Source organism: Myotis myotis, unplaced genomic scaffold (assembly GCF_014108235.1).
Source record: "Myotis myotis isolate mMyoMyo1 unplaced genomic scaffold, mMyoMyo1.p scaffold_m19_p_14, whole genome shotgun sequence".
Lineage (NCBI taxonomy): Eukaryota > Metazoa > Chordata > Mammalia > Chiroptera > Vespertilionidae > Myotis > Myotis myotis.
Window position 1 is genome coordinate 4,537,097 of NW_023416318.1, and position 23,878 is coordinate 4,560,974.

Here is a 23,878-nt window from a genome sequence, read left to right on the forward strand (position 1 = left end):
GGAGAGTCAGATTTTAGGTAAGGTAAGATGCTTGGGGAAACATTCCAGGAAAATTTGAGAACATCAGGGAGCTTGTATATGCACAAACTATCAGCATAGAAATATAATTTGGGAGGAAAGGGTGTGATGGAATCAATTGAAGAGATTGGTTATATATAGGACATTATGAGATTTTGGGAATAATGAATAATCAAAAAGGTCTAAACTCTAACTAAAATTGCAGTTTTAAATATTATAAAAACAAATAAAAGTAAGAAAATTATGTTGACAATAAAATGTCCAGAAAAATATATAAATTTACTTTGTGATTAGTTTTACTTTTGATTTTTTAATTTTATATTTCTTTTTTATATCACTTTTTTCTTTATTGATTAAGATATTACATATGTGTCCTTATCCCCCCATTTTCCCCCACCTCCCTCCCTACTTATGCCTTCACCCTCATGGTGTCTGTGTCCATTGGTTAGGCTTATATGCATGCATACATACCAGGCCTTTGGTTGATCTTTCCCCCCACCCTCCTCTACTTTCCCTCTAAGGTTTGACGGTGTGATCGATGCTTCCCTATACACCAATGGTGAACTTACAGAAAGATAGACTAAAAAACAATCCCATTTATCATCGCACCAAAAAAATTAAGATACCTAGGAATAAACTTAACTAAGGAAGTAAAAGTACTCAGAAAAATACAGGACACTGAAAAAAGAGATAGAGGAAGACATAAACAGATGGAAGAACATACCATGTTCATGGATTGCTAGAATCAACACCATTAAAATGTCCATACTACCCAAAGCAATCTATAGATTCAAGGCAATCCCCATTAAAATACCAATGGCATACCTCACAGACCTAGAACAAACTCTCCAAAAATTCATCTGGAATAAGAAAAGGCCCCAAATAGCAGCAGCAATCATGAGAAAGAAGAACAAAGTAGGAGGGATCTAAATGCCAGGTATCAAGCTGTATTACAAAGCCACTGTTCTTAAAACAGCTTGGTACTGGCACAAGAACAGACATATAGATCAATGGAATAGAATAGAGAACTCAGAAATTGACCCAAATTGCTATGCTCAATTAATATTTTTACAAAGGAGGCAAGAACATACAATGGAGTCAAGACAGTGTCTTCAATAAATGGTGCTGGGAAAATTGGACAGATACATGAAAAAAAAATGAAACTAGACTACTGATTTACACAATACACAAAAATAAACTCAAAATGGATAAAGGACTTAAACATAAGATGGGAAACCATAAAAATATTAGAGGAATCCACAGGCAGCAAATTCTCAGACATATGCCAAAGCAATTTCTTCACTGATACAGCTCCTAGGGCAATGGAAACTAAAGAGAAAATAAACAAATGGGCCTACATCAAAATAAAAAGCTTTTGTACAGCAAAAGAAACCATCAATAAAACAACAAGAAAGCCCACTGCTTGGGAGAACATGTTTGCCAATGTGATCACTTTATATTTCTTTTTGCCTTTCTATCTAGTCTGCAAATTTTATCAACCAAGTGATCATATTGTGAATTTTTCTATATTTTTCATAACAACTATTGAATATTTCTAGACATATTATCTAATTCCTTCTTGTCATCATAGTTTATATTTACCAGGTCACTCTTGAATTAAAAGGCCTTTCAATGACTAAAGTAATGACATAAAGAAAATGTCAATATGATTATTTGAAGTCTATCATTTTCCTGACTAACTAAAGCTATTTGTTCTGTTCTTTCTCTCTTGTCCCTCCCCGTCCCCATTTTCTATACACAGACTTAGAGAAACAAGCCTTAAAATTTGAGTGTATTTGGCATAGGAAATGAGGTATTGATACAGTTGATTGAGATATTTTATTCCAAAATGAAATTACTCAAATAAGTTTCTCAAACTCTTTACTCACTTGATTCATATCTATATACACACAAAAATATATATATATATATTTCTGCATTATATCTCTCTTCTTAGACTGTTAAATAAATGAATTATATTAAACTGAAGCATAACTGTGAGATGCAGAAAAGTCTAAATATTTCTGAAAATGAAAACCCCAAAAACTTTTATGGTGAAAACTAACAACTAAAAAATTTATGAGAAACATCTTCTTCCAAGATTAACAGACTCCCTATCCCACACTTACACCTGCCTCCCAATCCAGCATTGTCAAGGATATTATTTTCACTGTTATTTTCTGCCTGGAAAATAAAAGAAAGCGAGTTTCAGTGAAATTGGAAAATATAGGGAAAGCTGTTCAAGAGTCGGAAGAACTGTTTTTACCAATAGGGAGCTCCTCAATCCTGGACATGCTCAAGTCTACAGGACCATCTGTTAGTTACCATGTAGAATGAGGTGACTCTTCCATAGGTTGATAGACCTAGATGTCTTCCACCACCTCTTTACTCTAAGAAATTTACATCGGTAACATGACTACAGATGCATGGCATTTCTACTGGGTTTACTAGCCTGAAGTATCAGTTTAACTTAATAATGGGTGATTGACACTTTCTCTGATTTAGTGTCAGCACATGTGTCCAAAGCTCCCCTCTTTCTGCCTGCACTTTGAAGGCTATATGTTTAAGGTACGCTTTGAGCTTGGTTCTTCTGGAATTCATGCAGCTTCAAATAAATGTCTGCCCACTTATAAGCTCAACCAAACCCAGGATTGCTGATTGCTAAGGGGAAGAAAAGGGCTCCATAAAGAGATTCTCAGGTACCCCTGCCTCAGCAGTCATTCTTCTGTTTCTATAGAAACATTCACCAGACAGACACATGTTGTGCTGTGCAAGTGAATGAGCAGGCATGTCCTTCTCATCACCACGTCTCCTAGAGTGCAACCAGTTCTTGGAATGAACATTGGTGAACACAATTCTTTATTCTGACAGGTAAATTGTTCAGGAGAATGTGAGTTCTATTCAGAAATTACATGGTGTGGCTCATTTCTGTTTTCCTCTTTCAGGATTAAAATATTTTCTTCAGAATGACTTATGGAAGATTGGGGAAATGTGGAAGGAAAAGGACTCACATTTATAAAGTGCCTACTACAAACTGGACACTTTGCAAACATATTGTAAACATCTTCCCTGGAGGAAACAGAGAATCAGAATTTACATGATTTTCTTGAAGTGGCACAGCATTCAAATTGGAAAACCGAGACTAAAATCAGTCCATGTCTGATTATAAAGTCCAGTGTGTCCTTTGTATCCCTAGTAGAAATGAAGGCCTCTGCTAAGTAAGCCGACAGACCTTGAGGAACGGGCATGAGTCCAGGACCCAAAATGCTGAAACAATGAAAAAGAATCCGAAATGCGGCAGAGAAGGTGGTGCAGTGGATAGAGAATGGGCTTGGAAGGGATCTAGGAACTTGTCCAATCTAGAGGGTATTAGTACTGAAGCTCCAAAGCTGGTAGCTGCTGTACAATCCAGATGGTTTGGTAATAAGAATCAATATGAGATTTTATCAAGAATGCTTCAGTCTTTTGCTGCCAATCATCACCCAGTCTAGGTTTATAGAGAAATATCAATTATAACATACCATTTTATTAGTAGCAACTACTGTTCATCTTAGGCAAATGAGCTTAGGAAAAAGACTGAATGACACCTGGCCTCAGCATGAAGCCTGTGTAAGGCTTATTCCTTTTCTCTTCTTTTTTAAATGCTTTTATTTATTTATTTATTTATTTATTTTAGAAAGGAGGGGAAAGGGAGAGGGAAATAGAAATATCAATGATGATTGAGAATCATTGATGAGTCGCCTCCTGCCCACTCCCTACTAGGCATCAAGCCCAAAACCTGGTCATGTGTTCTGACCAGAAATTGAATCGTGAACTCCTGGTTCATGGGTCAATGCTCAACCACTGAGCCACACTGGCAGGGCTAGGTAAGGCTTCTTATACAAAATCTATTCAGTATTGGCACCATGCTCAAATTCTCTGAGAGGAAAATGTGGTGATTGGGTAAGTCAGAACAGCCATTCCTTGTTTTAGCTGCCTCTTTGAACAATGTACAGAAGTGACTTACCACATTGCATTCTTGCAATTTCTGAGGTTTCATAGGTGGTCAACAGACCCCATCTGGTTGTCCTGGATTTCTGATGCCCCCTGGAAGAAAGATCTCTGGGCCTCTCCTTCTTCCCTCAACTGACTTCACAGTGACTTCTCCAAAGGAATGCTCAGCACACTGTTTGGGACAATGGTTAAGTCATAATTACTTCTATTGCCTCAGGTTTCTATGTCTAAACAGCAGAAAATCTGCTTCTAATATCTGTGTATATTCTTTCTCTGTATGTGTGGGTTTGTCCTTACCTCTACCCCCTGTCCTCTCTTTTCAGGAAATTTCCAAATGCCTATCCTCATTTATCACATATTCAAGAGCCATTTAGCTGTCATTTTAGGTAGATTATAAATTCCTTGAAGCCAAATACTTCATCTCATTCACATTTATATTCCCAGTGTCTATCAATGCATATGATATGTCATAGATTTTTTTAATTATTTGGGAATTAAGTTGCACCATCCATGTCATTGGATTCTCTATTGCCCACTGGATCCAAGTGAGCAACTCTAATCCTTTATCCACATGACAGCTTTGGATTTATATATGTACTAATCTTATTGTCTGGTCCTTAGATCTCCCGTTATTTCACCCATTTTTTTCTTATGGCAAAAGTTTGAGTTCATCATGTTGATGGTCTTATTTTCAGTATTCCGCTAAAAGCTTGTCACCCTCATGAAGAATGATATAGCTGCTGGGGATGTACCACCAGTCACTTTCTCTTTCCCATAAATGTGTTCGACTCCAGTCTAGTTTATGGGCAACCATTTCTCACAGGCTGGTGGAAAAGTTGAAAACCTTGATGAGGAGTGTCCTATTTCTTTCACTTCGTCTCTATTGAAGCATTGCTTATGGATTTCAAATTTCTTCTTCCTTAAGAGATCTTTATGTTTTGGTATCTGTATCCCCCCTTTATGCCATTTTTCAGTGTGATAGTTTTAACGAGAACCTTTCGCTTTTAAATACTGACATGCATGGATTTGATCAAGTCTAGATAATGGCTAGTATTCGCGCATCCCTCTTCTCTCGCTCAGATTACACATGGCAAGCAAGACAGAAAGCAATTTTCACTTAAGAAGTAGAGCTCAGACTAATCAGTTTTGCACTTAAGATTTTCTATCATCTTTCCCTAAAACATTTCTCTAGCCTATATCCAAATAGCTCACCTCTGATGTGTTTCATACTGTAGCCAAAAGTGCTTTCCCTGTTCTTCCAAACATGTTTGCTTACATCTGTTTTATATGCTCATCATCATTCTCTCCATATAGTAAATCTAAATAGTAAATCTAAATATGCTTGATAAAACCCTAAGCATTAAATCATTTTTTTTTTTTTGCTTTTGCCTATTTACACTTTTAGGTGCCTCAAAAAGACACCAAATACATTATATATATTTACATTATATGTATACATATGGTAGATGTACATACATCTATATATACATCTACCATAGCCTGGTCTCTCTCTCTCTCTCTCTCTCTCTCTCTCTCTCTCTCTCTCTCTCTCTCTCTCTTTCTCCTTTCTCTCCCTCTCTATCTCCCTCCCTCCCTCCATATTCTCAGGAATGTTCCTATCTATACAGAAAATTTCTGGTGACAAAATCTCTTTTATATTCCTGCAAATCTGTGATAGTTATTTAATATTGCATCACAAAATGCCCTAATCGTAGCAACTTAAAACAAAAACATTTATAGTGCACAGTTTCTGTGGGTCAGGCCCCTGGGCTGTTGCTTAGTTGGGTCCTTTCATCAGAGTTTCTCACAAGAGTTCATTCCAAGTGCCTGTGGGAGATACGTCATCTTAAAATTCAATAAGGTAACTACCTGCTTCCAAGAACATAGGGTGTTAACAGAATTTAGTTTATCGAGAGCTGTTGGACTAGAAGGCTTCCCTCAGTTCTATGTGGGCCTCTGCAACATAGAAGCTGGCTAATCAAAGAGTATAGGCCCAGAAAACTAGAGAAAAGTGCTAGTAAGAGTCACTATCTTTTGTAACCTAATCGTGGAAGTGATCATTCTTCACCTTTGCCACACAAAGAAACAGAATTAAATACCAGGAGATGGTGATCTTCACGAGGACATCTTAGAAGTCAGCCCAACACCAATACTTTTAGGTGGGATCCTGGACCTAGTTAACTTAATGGCATCAAATATATGCTTTCTAGTAGAATTGATCTACTTTTCACACAAATCCATTACTAGATGATAATATAAATGTGAAACTTTCAAGGTTATTTTTATTTTTTAAAAAAGATCCTAACAGATAGCAAAGCCTTAAATTATAAAGAAGGGATGTTACAAACTTGCTTCATACTAATTTTATCTCATATTTATTTATTTCCGTCTCTTTCTAGCCAAAGCTCAATCTCTGCATCATTTTATCCTTCTTGACTCCCCATCATGTCTATCCTTGAGCTAAAACAAGGGGATAGTAAGAGTTTGTGGTGTATCCTTTCTTGACCTTTATTTGTTGCAGCTATCAATTCAGATTACTTCTTAACCAGTTCAATTTCTACTGCTTCATTTGCCTTAATGAATATTGTTAAAATGGTATTAAAAATCAAATTAAATTGGAATTCAGTGATAATAACAATACAGTATAGCACTTTCCCATTAAGGTTTCTCACACTAATATGAACTCCTGCATCTTTCAATTTACATACAATTGCTTCCTTGTGCTAACTTAAAATAGAACTTGTTATAAGGATTATAAGATGTTTGGTTATTCTGTATCTGAATATCTTTAAAGTCATAAAATGGTGCCCAAGTTGGGACCTACTTGGATTTTGCATGCCCAATTGCTCTCAATCATATTACTAAAGCCACTTAACCTCTATTCTAAGGTTTATTTCTTTTTCATCCCAAATTCTTGAGTTCAAGAGAGTACTCAAGAAGTATTCTAAGAAGTTGAATGGAGTAAATGTAAGAATTTAATATTAAATATTATAGCCTAGTATCTCAGTCGATACTGACTGGGTTCTGTTATAATTCCTGAGTTTGCAGTACACTTGTTTTAGGGTCTCTTCTATAGAGAGAATTCCTGCATTGTACTTATTCATTTGAGCTTCTACCAAATGAATCTCTACTTTGGACTCAGTCATTTGAGCTTCTACTCTCTAAAACAGTGATGGCGAACCTATGACACGCGTGTCAGAGGTGACATGCGAACTCATTTTTTTGGTTGATTTTTCTTTGTTAAATGGCATTTAAATATATAAAATAAATATCAAAAACATAAATCTTTGTTTTACTCTGGTTGAAAATATCAAAAAATTTCTATATGTGACACGGCACCAGAGTTAAGTTAGGGTTTTTCAAAATGCTGACATGCCAAACTCAAAAGGTTCGCCATCACTGCTCTAAAACAAACTCATTCAATGGATGGATTTCTTTAATTGAATCCCAGTGTCCCAATGCTTAAGTTTCCAACATCAATTTCCCTCTCACTTTTTTTAAATTTCAATTTAAATGTTTAAAGTATTACATGAGTCTCTTTTTCCCCCCATTGACCTCTCCCCAGCCACTCCCACCCCCATGACCTCACCCCCCTACTTTCTGTGTCAATTGGTTATGCTCACGTACATGCATACAACTCCTTTGGTTAATCTCTTAAAACCCCACCCCCTGCCTTCCCTCATAGGTTGGACAATCTGTTCAATGCTTCTATGACTCTGGTTCTATTTTTGTGCATCAGTTTATATTGTTCATTATATTTCACAAATGAGTGAGATCATGTGATATTTATCTTTCTCTGACTGGCTTATTTTGCTTAGCATAATGCTCTCTAGTTCCATTCATGCTGTTGCAAACGATAAGAGTTCCTTCTTTTTTACCACAGCATAGTATTCCATTGTGTAGATGTACCACATTTTTCTAATCCACTCATCTGTTGATGGGCACTTAGGCTGTTTCCAAATCTTAGCTGTTGTAAATTGTGCTGCTAGGAACATAGTGGTGCATATATCCTTTCTGATTGGTGTTTCTGATTTATTGGGATATATTTCTAGAGGTGGGATTACTAGGTCAAATGGGAGTTCTATTTTTTACTTTTTGAGGAAACTATACTGTTTTCCACAGTGGCTGCACCAGTCTGCATTCCCACCAGCAGTGCAAGAGGGTTGTTTTTTTTTTTTTCTCTGCAACCTCGCCAGCACTTGTCTGTGTTGATTTGTTGGTGATAGCCATTCTGACAGGTGTGAGATGGTACCTCATTGTCATTTTGATTTGCATCTCTCAGATGATTAGTGACTTTGAGCATGTTTTTATATGTCTCTTGGCCTTCTGTATGCCCTCTTTTGAAAAGTGTCTATTTAGCTCCATTGCCCCTTTTTTGATTGGATTATTTATCTTCCTTTTGTTAAGTTCCATACTATCCAAAGCAATCTATAGATTCAATGCAATCCCTATTAAAATACCAACGGCATATTTCAAAGACCTAGAACAAACTCTCCAAAAATTCATATGGAATACAAAAAGACCCTGAGTAGCTGCAGCAATCTTGAGAAAGAAGAACAAAGTTGGAGGGATCACAATACCAGAGATCAAGCTATACTACAAAGCCACTGTTCTTAAAACTGCCTGGTACTGGCACAAGAACGGACATATAAACCAATGGAATAGAACAGAGAACCCAGAAATCGACCCAAGCCATTATGCTCAATTAATATTTGACAAAGGAAGCAAGAGCATACAATGGAGTCAAGACAGTTTCTGTAATAAATGGTGTTGGAAAAATTGAACAGGTACATGCAAAAAACTGCAACTGGACCACCAACTTACACCATACACAAAAATAAACTCAAAATGGGTAAAGGACTTAAATGTAAGATGGAAAACCATAAAAATCTTAGAAGAATTTATAGGTTGCAAAATAGCAGACATGTATTGTAGCAGTATCTGTACGGATACAGCTCCTAGGACAATGGAAACTAAGGAGAAAATAAACAAATGGGACTCCATCAAAATAAAAAAGCTTTTGCACAGCAAAAGAAACCATCTCTCTCACTTTTAAGTGTCCTTTTTACAAGATAACTATCTTTTTTTTTTTTTTTGCTAGACTGATACTCCAAATACAGCAATATGTTTGTACCTTTGATGATATATTGATTTATAACTTGGGAAGTTTATAGTTCAACGAGGGGCCCAGTGCACAAATTTGTGCACCTTGAAAGAAACCGTGGGCCGCAAGGCTGCAATGGGCACAGAAGCGTGTCTTGGCCCATCCTCCTGCCATGGACCCTGGTCCCCTGTCTGCCAGCAGCCCCACTCCCACCGCTGCCACTCCCATGCACTGACAGCCCAGGCCCCACTCGCACCCACTGATGACATGGAGCAATTGGGGCTGGCGATATTACCGGGGGTGGGGGGTTGGAGGAGGGGCAGGGTTGGCACTCTAAGAGAGTGTGACCAGCGGCTGCTGCCCTGATCACCCCTCAAGAGCAGGGAGAGGTGGAGAAGGCCTCAGGGGCAATCTGGGCTGGCAGCTGACACTTGCACCTGCTGATGCGAGTTATCGGGACTGGTGCCAGGCACCAGCAGTGGGTACAAGCAGTGGCTCCAGCACTGGCATCAGGTGCAAGTGGGGCCATTGCTGGCAGCGGGTGCAAGAGGCAGCTGCCAGCCCAGATTGCCCCTCAGGAGCAGGGGGAGGTGGAGAAGCCCTGAGGGGCACTGGGGGCCAGCAGCTGCCACTTGCGCCTGCTGATGGCACCCAGCAATTGGAGCTGGCACCGGGCACCAGCAGCAGGTGAGAGCGGCAGCTCTGGTGCCAGCAGCATGTGGAAGAGGGGCTGGCACTGGCAGCAGGTGTGAGTGCCAGGTAGGACTGCAGTGTGCAGGAGCAAAGAATTTTCAGTAACCACCAGAGGCTCATCCTGATGACAGCGACCGGTGCCCTGCCTTGGTCTGGAGCCCCCACTCACTTTCTTCATCATCTCGCCATGGCCAACACCTGCCATGTTCCACGCATGTCCCCTGGTGGTCAACGCATGACATAGCTACTGGTTGTTAGGTTGTTCGGTTGTTCCACCGTTTGGTCTATTTGCAAATTAGTGTTTTATATATATAGATTATCTTAACATATAATATTGTCCCTCAATGCAATAGAACATTTTTGCTGTCAATTTCAGGTCTCTGATTTTAAGATATGCCTTCATTTCAAGTTCTACACTTTCTTTTCAGCCTTTGAGGTCAAGCTTTACCTTAGCAGCCAACAATGAAAACCTGCTCTCTAAGGCTCAGCCCTTCGTCCTAAGACAATGAGAACCCAGCCTAGTATTATATTGAGAAATTTAATGTCTTTAGTGGGTGGAGTCAGGTCTTATTTTGCATACTGAAGCCTAGTTTTCAGACTGTCTGAATTTGTTTAATTTTTATATTAGTCTAAGTCCACATATATGGTGACTGCTGACATTGGTTCAGTGACTTGAGAAAAACAGGGATGAAGTCTGAGGGAGTTACTTGGGTTTTTTTTTTGTTGTTGTTGTTGGTCATTATGTCAAGATGGTTGTTTCTGCTTTAGTCATCACAGGAAGGAGAAAATGCTAGATTGCAGAAGCGTTTGCCCAATGTCTTATTTCTGTTTCTTCTTTATTAAAAGAACTCTGATTTTTGGGGGACAGGACTGTGCCTGACTTAAAAATAAATAGAAAAACAAACAAATAAGTTAGGAATTACAGATAAAAACCCCATGTTTATATTTCCTAGACTCTCTTGTAGCTGTATTTTGGGATACAAAATAATTTGATGTATGAGATATGAGTCACAGAGTATTGTTTTGGAAACATTTTAGAACAAGCATTGATTTGATTAACCCATGTTATTTTGTTTTCTCTTCTTCCTTTCTGCCAGAGTCATTGATAAAAATTTGAAATTGCAGCCAGAGATGACATTCAGCTGCTATATCCTGATGATCAGATGTACTGGTTTATTATGTCCAGAAACCATTTTGATTGACCAAGTATCCATGCTGATTTTTTCCCAAGTTCATGCCATCCTGGTAGTTGTGAATATTGAGTACCTCTGCTGGTTTCTGCCGCATCTCTTGTATATAGTGATCAAAAGGAGTTCCATTGGAATTGCAGCCATCTCAGCTCTTCCACTGTTGAACCATTAAACCAATCCTGTGTTGTTTACTATCCATATTCTGTTTTCTGATTAAGATGAACCTCTTATCCTGTTTAAGTCTATGTTTGCAGTTTCCATTACATAAAGCTGAAAGCAAATGCTGGCTAATAGAGATAATTAGTTGAACATTGACTTATAGTTTCTTTATGGACTCTTTTGGATGTACATAATCCATTTAAAATGCCTGTTACGTGGAGTGCTTACATTCAAAATATTCTCTGGGTTTAAAGTCTGACCCTGAATCCTAGCCTAGCCAGCCATGTAACCCTAATCCCACTGTCAAATTCTTGAGAAATGTTCCCATTGATTTCTACATTTCACTTAATTCCCTTGCAGTCACAAGCAAGTTCCTTCATCAATATAAATATTTGACTTTGCTGCTTTTCTGATGTAAATTTTTATTCCTGTTCTAGGATTCCTTCCATTACATGTCTACCACCTCCTGGTTTAGCTACTTTGGACACTGAAAGTAAATTATATCTTCCTAGTTTGCTAACTGAACACCTGGCTATGTAATTTTCAGGTGTGACCCATAGTTAACACACCTAGAGACAGAAAGCAGATCTTTCCATGAATAAAGCAACCATTCAACAAACTAGCGTCTATTTACATTGAAACATTTTGTATAATTCAAAGAATAGTAACTAAGCCTATAAAATAGGATATGCTTTGTTAATAGGGACCATAAGTAGTGTATAATATCTCTCCATTTTAATTTCCTAATTTTCTAACATAAGTGGATGAAATAAGGCAGAATTTTTATATCTTGACTAGTGATCCAGTGCGCAAAATCGCGCAAGATCCAAACCCTCAGGAAATCGCGTGAGGCCTGGGACCCCAGACCCTGTGCAGCCACCTGCATTCACCTTGCTGTGGATGCAGCCCCCTGGTGGCCAGTTTTTGGTCTTTACGGCATGAGGGCCACTGGGTTTTTATACTATAGATTCAAATAAGATATATTTTCAATTGATATGGCAGATATTTAGCAAATTATTAATGATAATCTCTTGCACATGAAAATAATTTTCACATATTTAAATAAATAGTTAATATTACTTATTTTGTGCCAGAAGCCCATTTAAAAATATGGTGTTTCCATGAAGCTAACTGTGGAGTACATAACAACACATCCTCTTCAAAGTGGACGGTTTTATCATTAGCCACTGATTCTCCAGAGCCCCAAATCTGAGAGTTACCTTCCATTAAAAGTATCTTCCTATTAACTGTAGTCACCAAATCCAGTGGTTTTTAGTAAATATTGCTCCAAATATCTTTGTCATTATGTCCCTCCTGCTTCCACCTTTACTTTGATCCTTATCAACATGAGCCACTAGAAAATGCCCCGTAAATAGTTCTCTTTCCTCAAGTCTCTTCTTCCTTCAGGCTATTCTTTACTGAATTGTATGAGTTATTTTACTTAAACACAAATCCAATCCTTTCTTCCATCATTTAAAGTACTTAAATGGGACATTGCACTACCAAATGTCGCCTGTGCACACTTTACATTGTCTAAATAAATTCTACCTTCACTTCATCTCTTTATCTGCTTCTCCAACGCTTCCTTCCAACTTTGGATTTAAACCTTGAGCCAATTCTTAATATGTGTGACTTTCCAAAGACAGCATGCTGCCTTTTGTTCCTCTGCCTTCTTGGGCTGCTCTTCCTCCTTCTAACTATGTGCTCTTTTAATGTGGCTTCCTCCCCTGGGAAAGTCTATCTATGTCTTTTTCTTTTGTTAGAAAATGTCTCTTTCCAAAACTAAGCTCAAGTTTGCTTTTTTTCTCTCTCTCTCTCTCTCTCTCCAAGATTTCTCTGACTTATTTAGGAGAAATAAAACGTCTTCCCTTAGAGTGGCAAATGTGTTTTACACATATGTTATAACGTATGTCACTGTGGATTGTATGTTGATGTTGATTTTTAATCTAGTCCCCTTTTTCCTTCTGCTGCTTGAACCACCTCTACAAAAATGGCATGTAAGTAAATGCCTGGTACAGGGCTGGACTGTTTCAACAGTATTGAATAAATGGATGGGATGATAGCAAGAAGAAAGGAAAGACCAAAGTGGAGAAAAAAGTTGCAAAGTCCTCTTTTATCAGTGAACTCTTTCAACAGAGGAGCTCACCAAACCTGCAAACCAAGTTTATGTAAATAGAACTACAAACTTTTTCTACCCAAGAAATGATTCTATTTATCACAAACTGTTTTTTTTTTTAATTTTTATTTTGGGTTATAAATATAGCTAAAATCTAAAAGAGGCTCTAGAATGGTTTTAATACATCTCTGGGTGGCATAACAGCATTTTAAATCTTCTTTCATTTTGTAATCCAAGATATATTAAGTTAAAAAAAAAACAAAAACAAAAACGCGCGCCAGCCTGCATGTCTCAGTGGTTGACATTGACTTATGAACCAGGAGGTTAGGGTTTGATACCTGGTCAGGGCACTTGCCTGGGTTGCAGGCTCAAGCCCCAGAGTGGGGTGTGCAGGAGGCAGCCAATCAATGATTCTCTCTCATCATTTATGTTTCTATCTCACTCTCACTCTCCCTTCCTCTCTGAAATCAATAAAAATATATATTTTTTAAAAAACAAGGTGCAGAATAGAAAGCACAATGTGCTATTATTTATGTAAAGAAAAAAATACATGTGTCAATGTGTAAATGCGAATGTCTTCATTTGTATATGCACAGAATAGGTTTGAACAGTGGTTACCTTTGATGGGAATACTTCGTGCCCCAGGCTAGGAATAGGAGGCTGATTTATTTTTCACAATTTGCACAATATACTCTTCTCTAATTTATTAATTTTATTCCATATAAATATGTACATGGTGAAATATTTACTATGGAAATGTTTGTGACATAGTCAGCAAAATTATGTTGAAAAGAGAAAACATTAAGTGATTTTAGATTTTTACTGAGCAGAATCACCCAGGGTTTACATTGCATACCAATAACTTTAGTCTCATTTAGGCCTAATTTTTACAGGATCATTGGACCTCTCTAACAGACCAGTAGATCTGTTTTGCTAATTTTTCCTTCTGCAAATTAATTAAATTCACTCACTTGACAAATTATTCTATTACCATGTACATATATTTCAAGCTTTCATCTCTAAGAAAAGTAAAGCAGAGTTTGCTGGTTCATTTAATCTGTACAGACAGCTTTCATGGATTAGAAATGGTGGAAATGTCAAAGAAAAGCAAGATAATCCTGACAGAAGATGAAAAAAGAAAAAGAAAAAAAAAAAAACCCTCTGTGTTAACTCTTACATCAGTGGCAGATTATTCCCAACAGACACGTATCTTAACATGAACTCCAAAGTTAACTTTTGAGATGATTTATAAAGCAGAGGTAGGTCATAGCTATCCAAAGTAAATCCATTGAGAAATATTGCCAAAACAACCATTTCCTACCCTTCCCTCGCATCCTTGTGCTTAAATGGGAATCCGTTCTTCTCAGGAGGACACTATCGGACTGAACTGCTGGTCCTTTGAATGCAGTTATCACATAGCTGGTGTGAACTCATTTTTGACAGAGGTCTGCTGTCAGCTATGAATCATGAATCTTCATTTACTTCAGGGAAGCTGTAGTTCTTGACATACTAGACACTATACCCGAATGGGTCACTATTGACAATAAGTCCTTAGCAATAAGAATAAAAGAAAGAAAACTCCCCTAGTTATAATAACCACAGCTTAAATTAAGTATAATACTGGAATCATTAGAAGAGGTTGATTGGTTGGACTTCTTACCACTCCTTTCCAAAAACAATAAAGTCACTGACACTTCTTTGGTGAAACTTTTCTGTGTCCCTGACCCTTTTCCTTGGAGGATGGATTACCCCATACATCAAGCTATAAACGTACCCCCTATTGTGTCTCCGACAAGCCCTGAATCCCAGCTATGGCATGATTTCTCTTAGCAAATACTGACCTCTAAATACAGCCACAGACTGAACATATACTGTGGCCATGGGTTAGTATAATGCCCTCTGACATAAGATAACTGTGGTCAAAGACTGAGTATACAGCAATGCCTCCAAAACTACATTCACACACTCCTGAAAACATTACTAAAAGACCCACGCTTGTCACAAAGTAGATATTGTGCAATAACTTCAGAAAATGTTTCATTAAATGAACTATTTTAAGATATTTAGAACATTTCATCTTGCTTCTCTATGAAATTGGAACTGTAAATAAACTATGAGCTATAGTGTCTATGAGCACCTACTTAGCTTGAAACAGTTTTATATTCAACACTGCCTTCTTGAAACCTCATTGCAATCTCAGACACAAGTGGGTTCCCCAGAAGTGATTCTGAGGCTATGTATGATGATAGATGTTTTATGGGAAGGTACCTTATAATCAACACATCTGGAAGAGAGAAGACATCACAATTGGACCACAGAGAAGTCCAGCTGAATAGCAGGCCCAAACAACAATGGGAACCCCAACATAGCTCTGAAGCTAAAATGTCCCATCCAAGTTGTCTATATTGGCCTGAAATGACCAAGCCTTCAAGCCCCCATTTCCGTCAGTCATTACATATGGACTGCCCCCAGAAGGACTTTGCACTGGGTGAGGTAGCAACGGAGGCAATCATTGAAGGGGCTGATAGCTGAAGGCTGCCTGCAGATACCACTACCATCAGCCAGGGCAACAATCCTTCTTTGAAAAGGAATCCGGGCATCATGTCTCTATGGCCATTATAACCTCTTTGTAAATGACAACATAAAAATTTTGTTAACCAGTGTCACCCCAACAAATTCAATTAAAAAACAAGCAAAATACAACAGAACAGGAAGAATCAGAGCAATAAAAGGTATTAATATGTGTAATACCTCATAGTAAGTGGTAAATCTGAAAATCACAAATGGATTTTTTTTATTCTAAGTCCATAGCTCTTCCCAGTACTCATAAACTGCCTCTTTAGAACTTTTAAAAAGTCTGAAACTCTTTAGTATCATCCTGTTTAAAAACACTTTTAACATCCTATGTACAAAACATCTTCCTTTCTTTCTATGCCAACATTTCACAAAATGTTCATCAGATGGACTTCCTTTGTGTCAGAATAATATTCTCTGTTCTTTTTCAAAAAATCTGCTACCTAAACATTTCATTTTACTTAATCTGTTTTTCAATATCTCTGAAACTTGCCCCTCTTAATTATTTCCTCTTTCTCACCTTCAATCCTCCCTTAAACCAATAACTCATGACCCAGGGGTAATTGTTTGCTTTTTCATAGAAACGGGTATAAGAGAAGGCCCCTGAGGCAATGATGTGTGAGCTTGCTTTACTGAAAATACATCAGATGCTGCCCCATGCATGTGATCATCCGAAGAAGTCCCAGTTTCTGCAAGTTGAGATCTTATAAGAAAGCTGAAAACTGCAGGAATTTACCCTAACTCCCTCTTGCATCCCCTTTTCTCACTTTAAAAACCTTTATTCTGATACAGTATCAAAGTCAAAACTCTAAATGTCAGAGTCTGGAGTAAAGAAAAGTTTATTGCTCAAGAAGGTGCCAAGAAGTTGGAAGATTGAGTGGTGCCTAAAATTCATTTCCCTTGCTGGACCAGGCCAAGGGTTTTTAAGGGGCTAGGGGCAACAGATATGCTACATGAGTGCTGGCAGGGCGAGCACTTTTTAGCTGGAGGAGCTTGGAACATGGCCATTTATAGTAACGGGGTGTTTACACCAATCTTCCTGGTCAATGGTCCTTTCACTTCTAAAAGGGTTCTAGTGTTTGGATTAAACTGACATTTTGGTTTCATGCTGGGGGCTGGGGCACAAGACTTTGGTTCCAGGTGCAGCTGGAGGGCCAAGTTCTCTCCTTTGTGCGTGCACAGGCTGCGTGACTTGTGGGCTTTATCTGTTGTTCCTGAGAAGCAATTCAGTACATATTTTGTTAAACAGGACAGGATTATTTTGAGCTGGTTCTGCGATTACAAACCTAGTCCAGCAAGTAAGATGGATTTGAGGCATTGCCAGATTAGAATGTGCTTTCTCTAATCAGAACAGAATAACCAAGGTTAACAGGGCAAGATTAGTATTTCTTATAATTATAGCTAGTTCCCAATATTCTATTTATGTCCCTAACATATTTACACATAAATAAATCTGATAGGAAAACAAGAGTAAGACAGTAAACAAACAGCACTCAGCTATATTCAATGTTTTTTTGTGGGTTTTGCTTTTTGTTTTTGTTTTTTTGAGTGTTCACTGCAGTGCTGCTCAAATATTTTTACAAATTACCAGTGATAGAAGAGTGGTACACATGAGACAGAGAGAGCGAGAGGGCAGGGGGAGTGTGAGAGAGAGAAAAGAGAAAAGGGCTTTGGTGGAGGGTAGGTGTGTGAGCTCTTGTTAGCCTAGGTAGCTTGATAGTTAGGTATTAAAAAAGGAGAAGGAAGCAAAACTGGAAAAGTCTGATTAAGCCTGGAAGCCACAGCTTCACAGACACCAGAGAGGACAACCAAATCTTCCACCAAAGGGATGTTAATCCCCAGCAGGCAGGAAAGAGCATCTTCCCAATCATCCTGCGAACAATCAGTCCTTTGGCCCAGATTACTGGCGGTAAGATATACAGTAAAGTAAAAATTCCTTTGCTGGGCTCCTATGCAGAGGAAGCCCAGATGGCGCAGGCGCAGGCAGAGGTCCTACTACTAAGCGCTTGCACAGTAGAAGCCAGATGACAAATCAGAACTATGAGACATGCGCAGTGGGCGCCATACAGGGCAGGAGTCCAGCCTGAGAAAATCTGAGTGAAGATTCCTTTAGGATAAGGGCACAAAACCTGAAAGATCCAGGAAGGGGATTGATAGGGGGAGGACCCAACACAGCCCCTGAAAAACCCAGGAAACAGGTTGGACAGTTTGAAAAACAGCCTTCTCCCTTCCCAAACCGAGAAAATATTAGCAAGGTCCTCGGGCAGCTGATGCTAGAGACTGCCTACATCCCGTGGGCGGTATTATTTTTTTCACCCCAATAAATCTTGCCACTCAGTTAAACTTCCCCCATGCATGCGTCCTTGAAATTCTTTGCTCAAGACATTGGAAGAGGCCATTTTCTCCAGCAATACTTTGATGAAGGCGAGAGATAAGGTTTTATCAGTGATTTCCTTATTTTTCTGTTTGATGCTTCAGGCTATTAGTTCACCTCTGGGTATCCTCTGCAGGGCCAGCATTTCCTCAATCCCTGCATATGAGAAGAGTCTTTCTTACATTCGAATGGTTATTGCAGACTATTTTTTAATCATCTAGATTTTAATTTTGTCATAGATTTGACTGTGGAGTCTATTGCAAATAAAATATTAAGAGAGTCTACTTACAGACATACCAATGAAAGCCAGCTGTATACAGAGAGATGGCATTGTTAAAAAATAAAATCCTAATGAATAAATTTCGGGATCTAATTGGCTTTATTTAATGATTCATGAATCAGGCAGCATCCCATCTGGCAAATGGAAAGGAGCTCCACGGAGCTGTACGAAATTAAAGGCATCTAGAGACACAAAGAGGGTGGGAAAGGGAAGTTAAAAGAATAGATTGTTTTAGGAAAGGTCACCTTTCCTTATGGGAAGGCAGGGATTTAGCAGGCAGATTACTTCACGAGTGCTGATCAAGAAATTCCAGATTGATTTCCTAAAATTACATTCCTGGGGAAGGCTGAAACTGCAATTAGGTTCAGTATTACTTCTTGTTTTGGTTTCATGAGCTTAGCACAAGTGACTTCATTTGTGGCCTATTGTTTCTCCTTTTAAGAGTATTAAATAAGCTTGATATTCAAAGCTCCTTGTAATCCCAGTGACAAGCATAATAAACTACTACTATTCATTCATTTCCTTTGGAAAGTTTTCAGGACTTTTGGTGACAACCTGTACTTGACTTAGACTCTCTCTAATTGCAACCATATTTCCAATTTCAAATGTTTCTCTCCATCACCTCAGTTTGAATGACTGGTTCATACTTGTAGACAGATGCACTGGGCATAAGACTTTGGGACATTTACTGTCATAGAATCCTGAGTCACACCCATAGTTTATTTTATTTTATTATTTTATTTATTTATTTATTTTATTTTTGCTTACCAACACAGACAGGTCTAGCCTTTTCTACCTTAGAACCTTTATTTGGTTCCTGAGAGAACACAGTGTTCAGTCCTTTGTTATGGGTCTCACAGGTTCAGAATGTATACCACTAAAAATATTTCCCTTAAAAACAAACCTATCTACTTATCTAAACCATTTCAAAATCTAGTTGAGTACTAGATGCACAGTTTCTTGATATTTATAAACCTGCTTGGCATTTTTTCAATTGCCCCAAATTACATCCTTCTTAGACCTTGAGATACTTTCTAAATCTAACATCATCGATAAAGTATGATAGTACATACTCTGATATTACAAATCATAGACTACTTAAGCCTCGAACTCAAGAACTGGATCATAAACTTTGTTATCTTATGGTCTCAATTGTATTGATTTTATGAATCTTTTAAGACCACAATGCCTAGACCAAAAGGTTGCTTTGACAGTGACATTTGCAGAAACTAGTCTATTTGTACAAACAACAGAGTTTGAAGTCTGGTTAACCTGTGCATTCTAGCTAGCACACAATGCATTGACACAAAAAGATCCCAGGGATAGGACTGAGACATGATTCTATCGCTGTGCTTGTCATAATGATCTATAATTTCTGGGCAAGGTGATTAGCTCCAACTTCATCCGTCTCAATGTTCTGTTCAGCAAAACGAAACATTTTTTTTAGCAATAAAGAAGATACATCACAACCATAGCCTTTTTAATACTTATAATAATTTCAACATTTCACTTGGGGTGGCCTCATTTACTTTTAGAATTCTCTTTTAACAAAACTTTGAATGTGATTATTTTTCATTGGAACAAACCTATGCTTATTCTATTACATAAACGCAGTATGACTGCTAGTCAATCAAGAATACATTGTTTTAAGCAAAACCATACTGCTATATGGCAATTGGTTCAAAGTGGTCCCTTCATAATGGTAGGCAAGGCCAGTGATGACTCACTTTCAAATAAATACTGTCTCTGTATGGAGAATATATAACTGGCTTTCAGAGAGATGTGCACTTAAAGATACTACCTTGCATGTTCCAGGACAGTTGGGTTTGGATTCATTGTCACATTTCACCAGATTTGCCTTGGAAATAGCTGCAGAAGTTTCTGAAACATTTTTGTACATCTAAGACCAGTACAGAAGGTAAGCTATCTTTCGGGCACTCTACAAATAGCAGTTTGGCGCCCTGGATTAGACGACAGAGAAACACTGTCACTCAACCCCGGACTGGCTGTTATCTTTGAGGTGACCTTTCCCTTAAGACAAGTGCCTTGATGGTTCCTGACATTTGAAACAAAAATTTCAAAAAATAAAATCTAAAAAGGTTAAAAGTTTTCTAAAATCATGTTGTGTCAAATGTTTAGATCTTGCTAAGTGACAGCTGAAAGAACGCTGTGAAAAGCAAACATTCTCTTTCCCTTGCATTAACGCAACATTAAGATAGTTCCAGTTTAAAAGGAAAGTCAGAAATGCAAAGCGATATTGTTCCCATAGCAGCAATCTTTTTTTTTTTTTTCATTCTCTGTAGATGGTTTGTGAGATTAGTAACCTGTCAGCTAAAAATAAACTCGGGTATCCAAAGGATTGTGGAAGAAGAACTGGCACTGGTATGCAAATCTAAGCCTTAAGCATCACCTCTGTGAGGCAAGCAATAATTTTAGTTCAATTAAAGTAAAGAAGAATTTCTGTTTGTGCATCTGTTACTAGACACTTACCAATCCCAAGAAAACCATGAGGAAATACTTCTTCTCCTGAGTTAGCAGTGGGGATCGTTCTCCATAAAATCCATATAATTCCTATTTTCAGTGTAAAAAATTGACTAAAAAGGGATTGACTTATTTATCAGCTAGTCTATAAAATAAACAGTAAGTTTGATTTATGTTCTCATCTGGGCAGCCAATACATTCAGCAAAATCAAATGGATTTTCTAGAAGACATGCATTCATTTAGACATTCATTTGCTGGCTGCTTAAAGGATAAACTGATAAATGAAAGAATGAATGCCCCAAAGGGAAAGGTAGGGAGAACAGTGACTGTGTACCATATGCTACCCCTGTAATACCCTTGGCAAAGCACAAGGTGTACCCTCAGAGTGCTTAGGCCAATTGGCTCCTACCCTACTCCACAAATCCAGAGCATTATGGGTGTAAGGAAACCATCTGAACCTGCAGATGTGTGATGAGGAAACTGAAGCACAGAGACATACGCCAGCTGATACAATGTCCAAATTGGCAGTAGAACCAGATCTTTTAAAGCTCAGTTTATAGATGAGACAGAAAAAAGGAAGTGGATTGAGGGGAAGTAGAATTAAAAAAAAAAAAAAAGAAAAAAGTTAGATTTGGGTGATAGGCCAAAAAATTGAGCTGGGTTGGAAAGTGTGGTCAGTGACTATTATTTTGTTTATTTTCAAGGCCTTTTTTTTTTTTTCCATGATGACTAATATATAGTGTAATAAAAGAGACATATAAGTGAAAAGAGAGGATTAAAATGGGAGAAGATAGCATTAGGCATAATGGAAATCAAGAAATAAGAAAGTAGATGGGACAGATCTTCAAGAGATGATTCAAGATAAAAATATTTCATTCAGCCCTAACCGGTTCGGCTCAGTGGATAGAGCATTGGCCTGTGGACTTAGGTCCCAGGTTCGATTCCGGTCAAGGGCATGTACCTTGATTGTGGGCACATAACCAGTGGGGAGTGTGCAGGAGGCAGCTGATCGATGTTTCTCTCTCATCGATGTTTCTAACTCTCTATCCCTCTCCCTTCCTCTCTGTAAAAGAATCAATAAAATATATTTTATATGTATATATATATATATATATATATATATATATATATATTCAGAGTTATGTGAATTAAGCCAACAATAGCATTTGTTTGTTTTTTAAGTTTATTCAATTTCTTTGTTTCTGAATTAAAAGAAACAAAGAAATCATCAAGGAGTAGTAAGGAGAAAGAAGGGAAGATATTTACTTTCATTGTGATTCTTGATGCCACTTCTGAGGCTAACTTAATTCTTCATTCATCAGAGCTTTTAGTACTATGACTTTTTATTAGCCATTCCCTGTATGCGTTCATTCATTAAACAATCAGAAGGGATTCCCAAACTTTTTAAGACAAGTTTAGAGAGATTCAAAATAAATAACTCTCTATGGGAGCAATACTGTGTCTTGGAAGAACAGCTTCTTAGAATCACCTACTGAAATTGTTTTTAAATGTATATGGCATCTCTCCTCTGGCACATCAGTGCCTCCTGCTGTCAGCGGCTGTAGCTGTCACTTCCCTGATGATCTAAGTTCACCTATGCAATTAGATGAAGCTTTGAAGTATATGCAGAAAATATATTTAAAACTGAGCTGAATTATACAGATAAAAGTAGAAACTTATTTTCTTTTGTCCTGAATTCAATATCAAAACAAACAAAAAAATAAAAAAATTGACTTAATTTTTTTTGAATTAAATATTTTTTCACCATTTATATACTTGTAAGACTAACTTAATTTTGAAAAGAATGAAATGGAGGTATTATATATTAATTAATTTATTTTATTTTATTTTTTTTTGCCAAACTACCCCATATCAGTTGGTCTGCAGACAGAGAATAGCACAATATCAATTGTTGTTCTTAACAATTTGTTCTAAGAATAATACAAATGGACCTAACCAGTTTGGCTCAGTGGATAGAGCTTCAGCCTGTGCACTGAAAGGTCCCAGGTTAGAAACTGGTCCAGGGCATGTACCTTGGTTGCGGGCACAGCCCCAGTAGGAGGTGTGCAGGAGGAAGCTGATCAATGTTTCTCTCTCATGGATGTTTCTAACTCTCTATCCCTCTCCCTTCCTCTCTGTAAAAAGAATCAATAAAATATATTTTTAAAACAGAATAATACAATGAATCAAGCAAGACAAATGTAAGAGATGATAGAAAATGGAGAGAAATGGGTCCAATGGTGAATGCATACTGAATTGAATGGAAATGAGTTTTTAAGGTACAGCTGCCTTTGCCAGGTCAGAATGTGGGCCTAGCATTATTGAAAAGAAGCCAGCTAGGCAAGTTAATGTAAAACCTCACACTTAAAATATAATTTAATGTAAAATATTATAAAGATATAGGCAATTAAATCACAGCTTTCGAAGAACTTTGCTCTTACACAAAGTATGCCTGTGGGCCATGGAGGGATTGTAGGCTACCAGTTTTCATCTCTGTGTTAAGAAAATAAAAGTTTTTCTTTACTCTTGTCTCCTCTTGGCTCTTGCAAGTGGCTACCTAAGTTGAATTAGTTCTGGGCAACAGGTATGTATGGACCCCAGAGTGATACCATTCAAAGTTCACTGAAGGAGAAAAGACTATACCTGCTCTGCACTAAAGCAGCAAGTCTTGATTTTCAGGCATTTTTACCAAGCAGAACATTTTCAGAATACATTGTGAGGGCCTGTCAATGTCAAGAACATTAAAACAAAACAAAAACTAAGTAAAAGGCAAAAAAAATTACCATAATTAAATAAAAGGGTTTAAACACTCTTCATTTAAAAATGAGCAATCCTTTGAATTTAAAAAAAGGATCATGAACAATGATCACACTAAAAACTTCTATTTTTTTTTTT